The sequence below is a fragment of the Pundamilia nyererei genome, unplaced genomic scaffold, assembly GCF_000239375.1.
Source record: "Pundamilia nyererei isolate P.nyererei 1_Seehausen unplaced genomic scaffold, PunNye1.0 scaffold00001, whole genome shotgun sequence".
In the NCBI taxonomy this organism is placed as follows: Eukaryota; Metazoa; Chordata; class Actinopteri; order Cichliformes; family Cichlidae; genus Pundamilia; species Pundamilia nyererei.
The window spans coordinates 10,617,182-10,623,509 of NW_005187402.1; the positions used below are offsets into that span (position 1 = coordinate 10,617,182).

At 44.5% G+C, this 6,328-nt stretch overlaps 1 protein-coding gene across 1 annotated transcript in view; it reads right to left on the bottom strand.

Moving 5' to 3' along the window:
* The window catches only part of LOC102209200 (ras-GEF domain-containing family member 1C), a 21,197-nt gene extending 14,895 nt beyond the window's left edge, over positions 1-6,302 (bottom strand). The window contains exon 1 of the mRNA XM_005719833.2: positions 5,916-6,302. The gene's annotated coding sequence lies outside the window, so the exon portion shown is untranslated. The remainder of the gene's footprint in view (positions 1-5,915) is intronic.
* Positions 6,303-6,328: the final 26 nt, after the last annotated feature.

Consider the following 6,328-nt stretch of genomic DNA (forward strand, 5'->3'; position numbering starts at 1 on the left):
TGTGTGTCACTGCTGATGTATGATCTCAAAGCGTACTAATTAGCATTTGGTGATTTCACGGGGGTGGTCTGTTCACCGCTCATGCTTCATGTATTTTGATATGGTTACACACGGGCAACACCAAAATACAAGACTCATTAATTCACAGTTAGTTTCATTTTTGCTATTTGCACCCAACATTTCATATCTCTGTATGTCATTTTGCATCTTAACAGACTCTCAGGCAGAACTGAATCACACACCGTGCACAAATAAATCACTTTGCAGTCACACCTTCTGCTTTCTCTTTTCATTGTTACGGGCGGTTCTACAAATTACACTATACAAACACTGGGGGCGGCTTTGGCTCAGTTTGTAGAGCAGGCTGTCCACTAATCACAGAGTGCTGGCAGCTCAATCCCTGGCCTCTCCATGTGTCAAAGTGTCCTTGGGCAAGACACTGAACCCCAAATGTTTCTCTATGGCAGGAAAACACCTTGCACAGCAGATTCAATTGTGTGCGAATCCATAACTGAAAAAAAGAAAGAAGAAAAAGAACAACACACACACACACACACACACACACACACAAACAAACACCGTAAAGCACTAAGTAGAATAGCTATAGGCCAAAAGATTCTATATCTACAACTGTATGCCAGCACAGCAGTCTGAGCTGGAAAGATTAGTGGAATTTCCCTCAGGCAACATATTTTGAACCGTGCATTAAAGCCACGGTTTCTAGCTTTTCTCTTTACTACCCTCTTCAGGTGCACTGTAGTGCTCAACTGTTATCAAAGCACAATGTACTTGGTAGGGCTGCGCCATATCATGTCGTCCAGGATAATAGCTGCATCTCATATTGTGATATCATTGCCATAGCAACGCTTTGCATTTATGTTCCCTTGTGCAAAACAATGAGAGACTCTCATGTCTGAGAGTGAGAGGCGCGTGTAAGCCAATTTAGTACCTACAAGCTACCTCAGCAACCCTCAAACACAGCACTTTTTAAAATATGCAAGAAAATCTTTACTGCTAAAGGATGAAACAACAAGAGTGTTTTATCGTTTGAGGCCCAAAAAACCCCCCCAAAACAAAACAAAAACCCCACAACATCTAGTAAAACCAGACTGCAAAGCAAGAAATGCTAGAAGCTGTTCATGTAGAACTCAAACCCAAAGAAATGACTCCATCGAGCACCAAACTACAGGACTAATATTATCAGTACCAATACAGACATCGCAAATTTTCAACACATTTCAGTGACCATCAATTCACTCAATTACTCTCCACAATAAATAGTTAACACAAAATAAGAAACATTTCAGCTTTTCGTGCATTTTGAAACTGTTTTTTTTTTTGGGTTGACATCATTGTTTAAATAATAATAATAATAATGCATACTTTGATCCCCGTGGGGAAATTACTGCCCGGGGAGCAGTGTGTAGGGACGGTACCTTGCTCAGGGGTATCGCAGGGTAGCCGTTCAGTGGATTCGAACCCCCGACCTTCCGATCATGGGGCGACCATGTTACCTACTGAGCTATCCCTGCCCCAAATGTGCTATAGGCTATAAATAAACTGAAACCAGGTATCGATATTATTATATTATAGTATCGATCCTATACCAATACCAACATAGGTATCAATACTATTGACATTTGGGTCGATGTGCCCACCTTTACTCCATATAACAGGAAGAGTAAATGGTGAATGGAAAGTACTGAGCTGAAAAAGCTCAACCCAAGCTACGAGACTGCAGGTAGAAAATATTTATCAGTAGGTTTAGTTATTGTCAAACTGAAATGTTGAGCAGCTATTTTATACATTTACTGAAATTTTGAAATATTGCTGCAGTCTCTAATTTAGGATAGCGTTCATCAATGACAGTAGGTCACTGGAACAAAAGGATAGAAACTTATAGTTATAAATAGGGATGGGTACCGGGTTCTGTCATAAACGGTAGTAACCAGACCGAAAAGCAGCGCACATTTCGGTGCTTTGTTTTTCCTGAGCTGTGACACACTTTAGATTCTAGCCAATCATTTTACGTTTCCGAGGATAGTAGGCGGGTCCAGGTACGTACGTTCTTTTAGAGCAGAGCTACAGATTAAAATGCCCAAGGCGAAGCGGTCAAAAGTCTGGCTGTACTTCACAGCAAAATATGCAAACTCAGCAGCAACAAGTGCTTTAAGCTGATACTGTGATACTGTCAAAGGAGGAAACACCTTGAATCCGATGAAACACCTGGCGACGCATAGTGTTTTTTTATAAGCCGAGAAATGCGCCATATTTGATAGCTTGCTGCAAGACCTCACACCGTGCACATCTACTGCAGGTGTGGTGCCTGTTATCGGACCCGGAGTTAGCAACATCCCCCAAAAACCCGAAGAGGAGAGTCCTGGCCCCTAGCCCTGCCAGTGTAGCAGAAATGATGACGGATGATGATGGCAGCAGCAGCCGTTCTTCTCTGCGTGAGTAGCTTAATGTTGTTCGTGTGTAATTTACGTTGAGTAGGCTAACCACGTTATTACATTAATGCATGTAAGGTGAACTAGCAAACATCATCATAGCTACATGCGGCTGTCTTCTTGTTTGATGGCAGATACTCCCTTCACCCTGGCCAAAAAGCCTAAAACGACCAAAAAAAAAGGGAAAAAAAGTAAAAAAGAAAAGGTTTTGGAAAAAAGTTGGGGTTTTTTCCATTGATTAAGCACTGCTTCCAGCCAAGAGGGATGCCATATGCCACATAGCTGCAGAAAAGGCTAACATTGTTATATTTTTACAAAAAACAGCTGAACATGAGAGGAATTTGGACCAATTTTGTGTTCTCCATTCTTTAAGCACCGGTTTGAGCACTGTTTAAGCACCGGCAGTTTCAGAAGTACCGGTTTGGCACCGGTATCGGATAAAACCTAAATGATACCCATCCCTAGTTATAAATGCTGCTGCCTTCAAGATGCAAGCATAAATAACACATATCAACATCAGACAGTACTTCCAAGAACACACACACTCTTGATTTAATAGCAAAGTTTAATGTGAGCTTTATCTGAATTTTGCGACACACCTGCCACCTCTCAGGTGAGCAGAAGCTTGGCGGTCACCGCTTTTTGCCTTAGATCCTATATCTGATGGAGCAATCACCGTGCTCACTGTTTATCGAACACAACAGGCATCTAATCATATCTCATTGCTTTTTTGACCCTGTCAAATCCTCTATGATTGATCATCAATACTGTCCTTATGACAGCATGAAGGCCATGTAGAGGCAGCTAATACAGCTCAGAGCGTTTCCATGGAGTCAAGGCTCCTGTTGGGAGGTAATTAGATGCCTGTTGTATCTCCACTGTGACACAACCCCCCTTCTCGCACCCCTTTATTCCATCGAAATCCCGTGTTTGTCCTCGCGCTCACTCTCTGGTGACAGAGCGGGCAGTTCTGAGTGACTCCACATGTGAACTCCATCTGCCACGAGCTGTCAACACGATCAGTCTCATCACCTCCGAGTCAGCGGCAGGGCTGCTGCGTCGCCAAAGGACATCCCTAGAGCTGTCAGGTACACAGGCCGTCATAATGTAATGTCCCTTTGTCAGTCGAGTACGTCCTGACTATGTAAGGTGTGAAAAAAACAAACATTCGAATTCTTGACACTACACCACTAGCAATGTGAAATGGGGGAGATTTGCAAACACTTAGCAAGAACATCGTGTGAGTGTTAGTCAAAGTAGCAGTGAAAATAACCGGCTGTGTTTCATCTTTCTACAGTGCCTGTTTTTTTGGACCATCATAACTCGTTTCATAATTTTTTGTATAATATGAACATAACAAACTTAGTAATACAATTAATTTAAATTCATCTTGGCTTAAGATGAAAAAAGGTTAAAGAAAAGATTTTAACTGATTGATCATCCAGCCATCCATGCAAGTGCTACAGGAGCACGCAGCCAATCCCACTGTAAATAACTCAGCACCCATTTAATAAAAAATGAATACATGAAGAAGTCTGAGTATTTTATTACTGCTTAAGTATTGGCAGTCAGATGGAGCAGGTTTCTGTTTGCATTGCTCCATCACAGGACAGTAGTGGAATTCCATCATACCAGTATAGTACAGCACTTCACACAGGCACACACACACACAAATCCCCTTCCCCCACACAAACACAGCCATAAACCTTGCGGTGGTGATAAAGCTGTCATTGCTACCAGACTAACAGCGACTGCGTTTACCTCCCCATTGACCTGCTACCAGAGAAACCCTGCCTTTCCCTTTGCTCTCTCTCTCTACACCTATACACAGACCTCACTGTCTGAGAATTTGTCTCTTTCAGTCTCACATTAGACCAAACGATGCCCTCATTAGCAGCACACCTGTTATCCTCTGCAGGCTCGGCCTGAATTGGAGGGAACACAAGCTTTAATCTATGTAACCGGTGACTTCTGCCAGACCCCTGCTCCAGTGACTTATATCTCTACATCTCCCCCATGTAATGCACAGCAAGGGCAAGCTCTCAGTTCAATTAAAATAAATAAATAAATAAAAACACATTCTGACTGAGGGCAGCAGGCCTATATATGGGCAAAGCAGAGACAAGGTCAGCTGCATTGGTAAACCCACAGAGAAGATGGAACAAAGAGCTGAGTGGAGGCCCTGATCACAGAGAGCAAAGGCAAAGGGTGTAAATGATGCTGCGGGACTAAAAATCATAATGCACCCTTTATCCAAAATGGATGACATGCTAGACGGCAGAGAAGCAATGAACTGAAGCACTGGTTCAGCAAACATGGCACACAAACACAAACAGTGCCAGTGAGGGTGAAAGTGAGGAAAACACGTTTCAGTGGGGCTGAGTGATAAACAGAGGAAGGGCAAAGCAGAGCATGTGACAAAAGAGAGGAGACAGAGTCTGCTGGTGCCTCCTGAAAGTCCACACAGAGAAGGTATGGTCACAAAATCTCCCCCCTCACCCCCTAGATTATGGTGTTTCCCTCCTACTGGGGGACTAGGAGATGCAGTCTGGCTGCTGAGACTTGGATGAGAGACACATCAAAGTGTGGTGCTGAATTGCAAAACTGCCTCACTCACCTGACTGGTTAGTCGACAGAACTGGTTTTACTCTCATCCCCTTTTGCATTGAGTTGCTGAGAGACCGACAACAAACCCTTCTGGTTTGTACTTGGTTAGCTGTGCGAGCTGCTGCATCATCCCTTGGGTGTCAAGTCTACTTACCACCTACTGGATGCTCATTTTCCTTTCCCCTTTCATTCCAAGGAGAACAGAGTAAATGTCAACAGTGCCGCCACCACCACACCCGTTTACTCCCTCTCCTACACCCGTCCTTCCAAGGCACTTTTTAAGGGTGTATTTTGTCTGAGAATAATCAGCAGCAAGTTTACACAGTTAATAACTGCATGTTAACTAAACCCAGTCCATCAGCACACCGTGCCATTTTTCACTTATGAGCGGCTGCTGTCTTTGTTTCCAATACCACATTATCACCTGCCCGCACGCATTCTCGCTCATGAACGTGTCAAAGACAGAAGACGCAGTGACAGCGCTCTATTAAAATAGAAAAAGAGAGCCGGATCCTTTCACGCCTTTAAACAGACGAGCACGCCGCTGACTCACGGCACACATCTGCGATGTTACCATCGTAGTAAAGTGATGCAAGCGACGCTGCCGTACCTCTACAGCGATAAGGGATCGTGATGTCATCGCTGCCTCTAGTTGAACTTCTTATTACGACGACACAGTGTCCTCGTAGGCAATCTGTCCGATTACAACGCGCGCGCGCACACACACACACACACACATATATACACACACACCTACCCGTACGCACAATAGCCCACACGCTGGCGCGAGCGCAGGCTGTGGGCGTGAGCGCAATTTCAATATTTCAGAGTGATAATATTTTAATTGTTGCCACTCACCAGCACTACACTTTGATCCTCATCTTTGATCCGACTTGTATCCGATGTCAAATCGATATAAACTCCGGTGCCGGTTATTCCCAAATTAATCAGGGTTTAGAAGCAGCTGGGCATCAGCTGGGAGAAGTGAAGCCGGACTCCAGAGGCACACCGCCTGGTTGCAGTTAAGTACAGTGTTTACAGTTGCTTGTTAAATGTCCCGCACAGGCTCGTACCGGTGTGCAGCGGACACAAACGCAAGGTTGGGCCGTTAAAAAGAGCGTCCCTGAAGGCGTGGCGACTGTCCTGTCCTGCGCCACGGAGACTCGGCGGACTGCACAGTTACATCCACACGTCCTCGGAGCGAGTGATCAGCCAGAGAGGAGGGGAGCTCCTACTACTCACCGGTCAGGCAGCGTATAATATGGCTTCCG